The sequence below is a fragment of the Prunus avium genome, chromosome 2 (genome assembly GCF_965620075.1).
Source record: "Prunus avium chromosome 2, drPruAviu1.hap1.1, whole genome shotgun sequence".
NCBI classification, from domain to species: domain Eukaryota; kingdom Viridiplantae; phylum Streptophyta; class Magnoliopsida; order Rosales; family Rosaceae; genus Prunus; species Prunus avium.
The window spans coordinates 8138005-8148639 of NC_142285.1; positions in this window are offsets into that span (position 1 = coordinate 8138005).

A 10635-nucleotide genomic window follows, 5' to 3' on the forward strand; every position below is an offset into this window, starting at 1 on the left:
TTTGCGCGCGCCTAGTGGTTGTCTGATAAACCAATTCTCAATTCGCGTAGATAAAAACTAATAATAGGCATGCATGCTTTAATGAAAGGTTTACATTCAACAAAACCAAAATAGAATATCTCAAAATTTACAAGTGTTTGCATGCTTACAATATGTATCTATCTGCATTCATACTTGATAAATTGCGCACAAATAAATGTCAGTCACACACCCTTCCATTGTCCCATTCATTTCATTCACTTTCCAGTCGTGCATTCCGAGTCGTGCATCCAGGAAGAAGCTGCAAATTCCGAAGATTCGGGCCTGTGACTCCAGCAGCGAGGCTCAAGTGTTCGGTGTACCAAGGCCTTCAATTGTTCGATATCGATAGATTCATTCGATAAGGTCTTCAATCTCTTTTTCTGCATCAAACAATTAATTTTCAGCATACAAACAAACAAAATTCAAGCAAACCAAAACCAAAATATATCTAGTTTCATTATACTACTCACTGGTTTGCGCCTAGGTGGTTGTAGTTTCATCATAGGCACTGTAGACTGCTTCTTCTGCCTCGTACCTCTTGATACTTTGACAAATGCGGGCATTTCATTCCTCCTGGCACTTGCATTGCACTTATTGTCATGTTTGTCTGAATGATCATGCCTGTAAAATGACAAGTAGATTTGCGCAAGTAAATTTAAACTAAACACGGAAGGATACAATATAACCACTCTACCGATCAAAACTAGGTTTGTCTGCTTCATTAAAACTTCTATGTAGCTTCACGCGCTCTTATACTTGATTGAGAATCGTAATTGCTTACGTGACAAATACTGAAGGCCTGATTTGTGGAGAATCAAGCAGAGGGAAAAAGTAAGTTTGTTTGGCCTTGATACCAGCATGGACGACAGGTTGATTGGAACCATAGTCTGAGACTAACATTTGGAACACCACTAAACGTAAACAGCACACATTCTGTTGGCGAGTCCTAGTCCTATTCTATTTGGGTTTTATTTATTTTACCTTTTGTGTAGATATTATGTAATTAGGATTCCACTTATTTCCTAATTAAACCCTACTAGGGTTTGTAACCTGTAATATAAATACCTCCTTTCGGAGAATGAAATATATCTGAAAATATTCTACCATATTGTTTGACTTGGTATCAGAGCCTAGTTTCTGGTGACCTGTGTGTGTTGTGCCCACCCGTGTTCTACTTTGTGCCATAATTTCTTTTTAGGGTTCTTGTGCCGTGTTCTACTCTGCGCCCTATTTTTTTTTAGGGTTCTTGTGCCCGTGCCTGTGCTGTGTTTATCGTATCTGCTTTGTGTTGTGTTTGTTTCCGCTGCTATCTATCATGGGTGATGATTCCATAGTTGTGACTGGTCCTAGTGCCTCTACACCGAAGGAGGCACGTCCCTCACGTGATTACTCTACCCTGATTACATCTGACAAATTGGATGGCTCCAATTATGCCTCTTGGTCTCGTGGTGCGCGTATTACGATTACTAGTCGTCGTATGGCAAGTTGGATCAATGGGAAGAAGCCTGCTCCGTCTCAGGACTCCGCTGACTATACCGAATGGGAAGAAGATAATTGTCTGGTGCAGTCATGGCTTCTAAATTCCATGACTAAACCAGTTCGTGCCTTGTTCGAACGTGGTGATACTGCTTTTGATATATGGGAGGCTGCTCGGAAGACCTATACTGTGACTCAAAATAGTTCTCGTTTGTTTCAACTCCGACGGCAATCTATCCTTATAGGTCAGAATGGTGAATCTGTGAAAGTGTTCTATGAAAAACTTCATGCTATCTGGCAAGAGATTGATTGTCTGCGTCCGCATGAGTTTACTTGTTCTACTGATGGGGCTCGTCGTCTGAAAGAAATTGAAGCCGATCGAGTTTATGATTTTCTTGGTGGGCTAGATCCACCGTATGATGGTGTTCGTAGCCGTATTCTTGCTCTTAGCCCTGTTCCACCCCCTCTCGAAGCCTATGCCATGGTCATGGAGGAAGATACCCGTCAGTCCGCTATGCTTGGAGGAGGATCGCTGGCTCTTAAGGTGGATCCAGCACGTCACCGACCGGTCGCCCCGCAAGTAGCGACCGGTCGCCCGCCGCAAAAAAGGTTTGGATCTTCTGCTGGGTTTCGTCCTTCTGCCTCCACCTCTCTTGAGGGTCCGCCTAAGTGCCGCCATTGTAATGGGGATCATTACTCTGAAAAGTGCTTTAAGGAGCATGGTTACCCTGATTGGTTTGCTGACTACAAAGCTCGTATGTATGGTCCCAAGGCCACTTACACTGTGACTCCTGATGAGGCCCGTCCTCCAACTCCATCTGCAAATCTGTGTGCTTCTGATACTATGCCAGGTATGGGTTCTACTACTTGGATAATTGACACTGGTGCTTCTGATCATATGACTTATAATGATAAAATGTTTGATGAGTTGTTGCATAACCCTCGTGACCCATATATTACTAGTGCTAATGGTTTACCTTCCCCAGTTACCGGTGAAGGTACCATCCATCTTACTCCTTCTTTACCCCTATCTCATGCACTCTTGGTTCCCAATATTCATTGCAATTTATTATCTGTTGGGCGTTTACTTGATACACTTAACGCTTCTGCTACCTTCTATTCTACCCATTGTTTTTTCTAGGATCTCAAGACTCACGAGAAGATTGGGCATGGTAAACGGATAGGGGGGTTATATTACTTACAGTTGCCGGCTGCAGCAGTTCGTGATTGTGTCGCTGATAAAGCTCTGAGTGGCAGTGTCAAGGACAAGCACCAACTTTGGTTATGGCATCGTCGCTTAGGACATCCGTCTTTTGGTTATCTTAGACATTTGTTTCCTTCATTATTTAGTTCATGTGATGAGTCTAGTTTCAAATGTGAGACTTGTGTAATGGCCAAGAGCCACCGTACTGTTTTTCCCTTAAGTAATAATAAAGCTGCTTTGCCTTTTGAGTTAGTACATTCTGATGTCTGGGGTCCTGCTCGTGTGACTTCTCATGGTTTCCGTTGGTTTGTGACTTTTATTGATGACTGCACTCGTTTAACATGGGTGTATTTGATGAAGACTAAACATGATGTTGTCTCTATTCTTCCTGACTTTTGTGCCATGGTGTCTACACAGTTCCGTGCTCGTGTTAAAGTATTTCGCACTGATAATGGCTGTGAATATGTGAATCATACCTTGGCCCAATTCTTTCGTGATCAAGGTATCATTCACCAAACTACCACTCCTTTTACACCTCAACAGAATGGTGTGTCTGAAAGGAAGAATCGCCAGTTACTTGAAGTTGCTCGCTCTCTGATGTTGGATATGTCTGTTCCCCATCACCTTTGGGGACATGGTGTCTTAACTGCCGCCTACTTGATTAATCGTACTCCTAGTCGGGTTCTTGATTTCAAGACTCCACTTGATGTGTTATGTGCTCTTACCCCTCCGGTTTCGGTCTCTAAGTTACCTCCGAAGGTCTTTGGGTGTGTTGCGTATGTTCATGTTTACTCTCATCAAAGGAGTAAACTTGATCCTTGTGCTCTCCGCTGTGTCTTCATTGGTTATTCTACGACTCAGAAAGGTTATAAGTGTTATCACCCGCCTACTCAGAAGGTACATGTCACTTTGGATGTCACATTTCATGAAGAAGTACCCTATTATGTGTCTCCCTCCTCTTCAACTCAGGGGGAGAGGGGGAGTGAATTGAAGAGTTTCGGAGTGAAAAATAAGGAAATTTTTCCAGAACGGGATGAAAACGACCGGTCGCCCATAGGAAGCGACCGGTCGCTCGCGTCGAGCTGGGACTACAGTAACGATACGAGGGAAGCGACCGGTCGCTGTGAGGAAACGACCGGTCGCGAACGAATCTGTCTGGATACGACCGGTCGCGTAGAAGTGGGCGATCGGTCGCTAATGAATTTGCTTGGAAGCGACCGGTCGCACATAGGAAGCGACCGGTCGCCCGCGTCGACGAGCGATAACAGTAACGATACGGGGGAAGCGACCGGTCGCGAGGAAAGCGACGACCGGTCGCCAGACCAAAATTGTGGTTTTTTCGAGCCTCTCTCAGAAGGACATAACAGTGATATTGGCGACTCTCGTACAGATGAAATTGATAATATACCCCCCTCTGCCCTGCCATTGCCTCAATCAAGTTGTGATAATGAGGTACTTTCTAGTGATATGCCTACCTATTCTTTGCCCCCATGTACTACCCGTGGGAAACCTAAAGTACAATATTCTCCTGATATACATGCCAAGTCTAAATATCCCATTAACCATTATATGTCAACTCATCGTTTATCTAAGTCATATGCATCATATTTGTGTCAATTATCTAGTGTATGTGTGCCAACTAAGTTGCAGGATGCTCTATCTGATCAAAACTGGGTAGACGCAATGCATGTTGAGATGGAAGCCTTGAACAAGAATGCTACTTGGGAGTTAGTTCCTTTACCAAAAGGAAAAAAAACAGTTGGGTGCAGATGGGTGTTTACTTTGAAGCACAAGGCTGATGGTTCCATTGACCGTTACAAGGCAAGATTGGTAGCAAAAGGGTATACTCAGACTTATGGAGTGGATTACACAGAGACTTTTGCTCCGGTAGCTAAGCTCAACACTGTACGCGTACTTTTATCCTTAGCTGCTAACCGTGACTGGCCGCTGCTACAATTTGATGTCAAAAATGCATTCCTCCATGGTGATCTCAAGGAAGAAATATATATGGATCCTCCGCCAGGTATCCCTGTGACTTCTAAGGAGGGTGTGGTGTGCAAGCTACGGAAATCCTTGTATGGATTAAAGCAGTCTCCAAGAGCGTGGTTTGGAAGATTTGCTGCATCTATGAAGAAGTTTGGATATGTGCAAAGTAACTCTGATCATACTTTGTTTTTGAAGCGTCATAAAGGTAAATTGACTGCTTTAATTATTTATGTTGATGATATGATTGTGACTGGAGATGATCATGTAGAGATACAGAGACTTCAGAAGTATCTGGCTTCTGAGTTCGATATGAAATCATTGGGTGATTTAAAGTATTTTCTTGGGATTGAAGTTGCCAGATCTAAACATGGTATTTTTCTATCCCAAAGAAAGTATGTTTTGGATTTACTTGCAGAAACTGGAATGTTGGATTGTAAACCGATTGATACCCCTAGTGAGCAGAATCATAAGTTGGGGATATATCCCGATCAAGTTCCAACTGACAAAGAACGTTATCAACGACTTGTGGGGAAGTTGATTTATTTGGCTCATACTCGTCCAGATATTGCGTATGCTGTAAATATAGTGAGTCAGTTTATGCACTCTCCTAGTGTAGATCATATGGGGGCTGTGACTCGTATTTTAAGGTATCTGAAAGTAACTCCTGGCAAGGGGTTAATTTTCTCCAAGTATGGCCATACAAATGTAGAAGGGTATACAGATGCTGATTGGGCAGGTTCAGCCACAGATAGGCGTTCGACATCTGGGTATTTTATGTTTGTGGGTGGCAATCTTGTTACGTGGAGGAGCAAGAAACAAAAGGTGGTGTCTAGATCTAGTGCTGAGGCCGAGTATCGGGGAATGGCCCATGGTGTATCTGAGTTACTATGGTTGAGAAGATTGTTGAAAGACCTTGGGTTTGGGCCTAATAAACCCATGGAGTTATATTGTGACAATACGGCTGCGATTGCAATTGCTCATAATCCTGTACAACATGACCGTACAAAGCATGTGGAGGTTGATCGAAATTTTATTAAGGAAAAGTTGGATGCGGAGATTGTGTCCTTCCCTTTCATCCGTTCAGAGTATCAGTTAGCTGATGTTCTTACGAAAGCTGTTTCTACAAGTATCTTTCTCAACTCGCTTGACAAGTTGGGCATGCGTGACGTCTTTGCTCCAACTTGAGGGGGAGTGTTGGCGAGTCCTAGTCCTATTCTATTTGGGTTTTATTTATTTTACCTTTTGTGTAGATATTATGTAATTAGGATTCCACTTATTTCCTAATTAAACCCTACTAGGGTTTGTAACCTGTAATATAAATACCTCCTTTCGGAGAATGAAATATATCTGAAAATATTCTACCATATTGTTTGACTCATTCAACTTTAAATCAATTCCAGAATGCAGGATGCCTATCAGGCCACCATCATCCAGATGGGTGATGAGGGTATGGCTATCGTCTAGAGGAGGACGAAATATCTTCCGAAGCTCATCTAGCTCCGAATACCGTCGAGGGATGCCATGGGAATCCAACTTATAAGTAAGAACAGAAGAACCCGTTGTGCCAACTAGAAATCCCTCATTCTGCAAAACCATAAGCGGATGCATCTAGGAATTCAAATGCATCCTCCCATTTCTCTTCATGAGTGTTAAAGATGTAATATTTGCGTGACTCCCAACAGTTCGAAATCAAGATCTTGTGGCCCAAAACGAACCAGTCGTTGGCAAAAATAGTAGGGAAATAACGATGACCAAAGATGAATGGGGGATTTGGAAGAACTTTCCATGACCCAGATATAGGATTGAAAACCTCAAAAAAAGCTAGAGATGTATCTTCGACATGCCTTCCTCGATACTCTGTGGCCAACACATAAATTTTGTCCTCGATGGTGAACACGAATGGATCCAATTTAGGAGCAGACAATGCGGGAAGGTTACTCTTGCAGAGGCCTTCTGGATCATCAGGATTGGGTTCACACGCAAAAACCTCAAGGTTGGGCAGCTGCAAAGGAAAGCGACCCCGGAATGAATCCAATTTAGGACCAGACAATGCGGGAAGGTTACTCTTGCAGAGGCCCTCTGGATCATCAGGATTGGGTTCACAAGCAAAAACCTCAGGGTCGGACGGCTGCAAAGGAAAGTGACCCCCCACAATATATGATTTGGAATCTGCAATCATATATGCCATCTTTGTCGGCAATCTTCTTCCGTCTGGAAAACAAGAACCATGCACAAGCTTAAACTCAGGCCTCCGAGGCCTCTGAGACTTCTCCAAAGAGCTCCATGCCAATAATTTACTGATATTCAGAACGATTAGGTCATCGTCCTTCTGCATATACAAAAACAGATCCTTGTTCGGCATGATTGATCTTCAAAAATTGTCCCTTTCCTTTTGGGTCAACCAACCTGTCAATGAAATACTTTTTAATAATTAAACTGCTCAACAACATTGTTTGATTTCATATGCATCATCAAGTAACAGCTGAATAGAAGAACGCAACAACGCAACCTTTGAAGTCAAAAAACCGATTTGCAAAAATTGGAGGGGAAAATAGAGATTTGCTAAGAAAGATTGAAAAGGAAACGAACCCTAGGTTACAATAATTGTGATGAATACACCCAACACCAACACCAACACGGAAGAGTCTCAACAGCGCCAACTTAGGGGGCGTTTGGTATCCTATTTAAATAGGGAACTCAAAAACTTTGATTTTTCTTAAAAACAAGGAGTTCTTAAATCTATTTTTAAGATTCAAAAACTTGTTTGGTACGCAACTTGAAAACTGTTTTCAAATCTTAAAAATTTGAGAACTTGTGGATTGGTAGAAGAAGAAAAAAACTGAAAAAACATATATTTTTTGTTTTTAATAATTGAGGTGTTTTTTGTTGTTTTTGAGTTTGAGTTTTTAAAAATAAGACTACCAAACAAGTTTTCTTTGATTTGGACTCAAATTTTGTAAAAAGAAGCAACAAGAGTTAACAGAGTTAAGTGTGGTGTTAAGTTGCTTGCCACATGTCACGAAACTAGCAGGGAAACAGGGGGGCACAGGAACTTTGGTAACAATTAAACCAGACTCCCTTCCACAGCACTGTGATGACAACCAAGCAAGCCTGAGCCAGTTGGTCCTCGCCAAAGTCGGAAGAAAAAGAAATAAAAAAAGAGAAGAAGTTGCGGCAGCCACCTTCGTCGCCAACGTTGCCGTCACGACGACAACTGGCAGGGCCTACCCAACCAGTCCTCGCCGCGAAGAAGATAAGTTTGCAATTTGAAGAAGAGTGAAGAGGAGCCTTGTATTTATAAAGGGTAGGCATCCTAGGTCAAGAAGGAATCACAAACCTATTCCCATTGGGAGCCCAACTCCAAGAAAAATCAAAAGCCTACTCCATTTGGGAGCCGAGTTTGCAAAAGGAGTCCAAGTCAAAGAACAAAGCTCATACGCAATTGGAAAGCCCAAAGAATATTTTTCATCTCCTACATGCCTCACAAGTAACATGTAGAAGCTAGGGGGCTTTTGTGGGAATAAATATTTCGACTTCCAATCACAAGGCGCCATGTGGACAAGAAGAATATCTATTAAGTCAATTAATTGAGCCCATTTATTTAGCAAATTAATTGATACTAAAAATAAGGATATTATCTTTATTAAAAAAGATAATATCACCGATTAAGATATTATCCAAATTTGGAGATATCATCATCAATTAGGAGACTTGATCCCAATCAAATCCCTAATTGATTCAATCTCTACAATTTGGGGAAATAATATATTCCTTTTAAATAGGAATTATTATTTAAAAAACCATAGATGCCTAGAGACCTATAAATACAAGGCTTCAATTCAAAAACCCTAGAAAAATACTTATAAGAGTTATTTTGAAGTTACTTGAACTTTTATGTGGTCTTGGTGAAAATCATAACAAATATGGGGTCAAAATTTAAGTTTTAAAACTTGATTTTTCATACCCAGCCAGCCTCTTCTAGACAGAGAGCAAAAGGGCTAGGTTTTCCCCCTCTTAAAATAAACGATGGCACCACATTGGTCCTGTTGCTCCTGCCACGACACCCAACACCAATTTTCCCCTGATCTCCTCCAACAAGCAAATTAGAAATTGAATTCCTAATTTTGGAGGAAATTTATTCTTGGGTGAGAGGTAGTATTCTAATTCCTGAAGAATTAACCCATTAGGAATTCATCTTTTTTACCCATTATATACTCACACAATTTTCAAAATTCCAAATATACCATCAACTTTAACCCAACAACCACTACTACAAAAAGGGCAAAAGACGACCAGTAAACAACGACGGTAGATCAAAAAACCGTCGTTGTTTTTTAAAAGACGACGGTAATAGAAACCCGTCGTAGAAACATACTTTAAACACCTAAAAAACGGCACACGTATAGATATTTTGAAACCACGACGCACCAAATTAAAAAAGCGTCGTCTTATTACAAAGGTATTTTCAGAGTTAAAATCTGAACCTAAAAACAACGACTGCATCTATGAAATCACCGCCGTAGAAAGTAAAGACGACGATATAAAAATAAGACGCCGTGTTAATTAATTAATAAACACGACCCAATTTTCTTAGTCAGCGACGCATAAATTCAAAGGAATCTACGACGGTTAATTACAAAAAAAATCGCCGCTTTAAATTAAGTTACCACGACTGTAAATATAAATTTATCGACTTTTTAATTATAATATACTACGACGGTATCCATAACTCTACTGTCGCATAATTGTACTAACCACGACGGTTTGTTAAATTAACGACGTACAAATTTTATGCAATTATTCGTCTATCATTACCAGAATGAACTCTGTTCCTCATCATAATCGAACCAGAATGAACAAAGGCAATGTTTTAGAAGTGGATGATGTGCCAATTACTCTCACAAGGAGTTTGAGGGCAAGAAGCTTGTCTCAGCCGCCAAGGAAGGTCTCAAGCTTGATGAGAGTGAAGACGAGGCAAAGAAGAAGGAAGAGTTGAAGGAGAAGTTTGAGGGACTCTGCAAGGTTGTGAAGGATGTTTTGGGTGACAGAGTGGAGAAGGTTGTGGTGTCTGACCGTCTGACCGTGCTGGACTGCCAACATGGAAAGAATCATGAAGGCTCAAGCCTTGAGGGATAACAGAGCGGCTGGGTACATGTCGAGCAAGAAGACCATGGAGATCAACCCAGAGAACCCCATCATGGAGGAGCTGAGAAAGAGGGCTGATGCAGACCTTGTTCTCCTTCTGTGCAGAAAGACAATATTTAGATGATGTGTGCGTGTTTGTGTCTTTCAGATACACAAACGCGCCCACACATCAACATCCAAACTGAAAAATGAAAGCGAGATGAGACAGAGAGGTGATGTGCCTCCAGAGAATTGAGAAAAAGTTGAAACCCTAATTGAAAAATGAAGACGACAGAAAGACAGAAAATCCATTATTTATAAACAAATCTTATATACCACGTCGGTGTTTTAAAATATAGACGTTTATATATAACATACACGTCCTTTAAATTTAAAATAAGGTCGTATAAATTATTTAACAACGACGCTATATAAAAACGACGTTGTAATTTTTTGGAAAATTAATTTATTGTGTAATTAAAAAAATTACACGTCGGTATGAGTAATTAAAACGACGTGGTACTATTTTTTAACATCGTTATTATTGAATATAAGGTCGTTTGGTAAATTGGAAAATGACGATTCATCTTTTTTGAAGAAACATGCGTCGTGTAATTCGATTTCAAAACGTCGTTTCATTAAAACATACTGTCGTTGAAAGTAATATTATAGGGCAGTGTTAACAATAGCGCCGTATAATGTATCATACTAGGGCGCATACTATTAATAGCGTCGTTGTTATGAAAAGGTTTTTTTTTATTATTTTAAACTTTTCGCCTTCCTGACCCATACTTGCATTGGTTCCAAACCCGAGAAAAACTTTC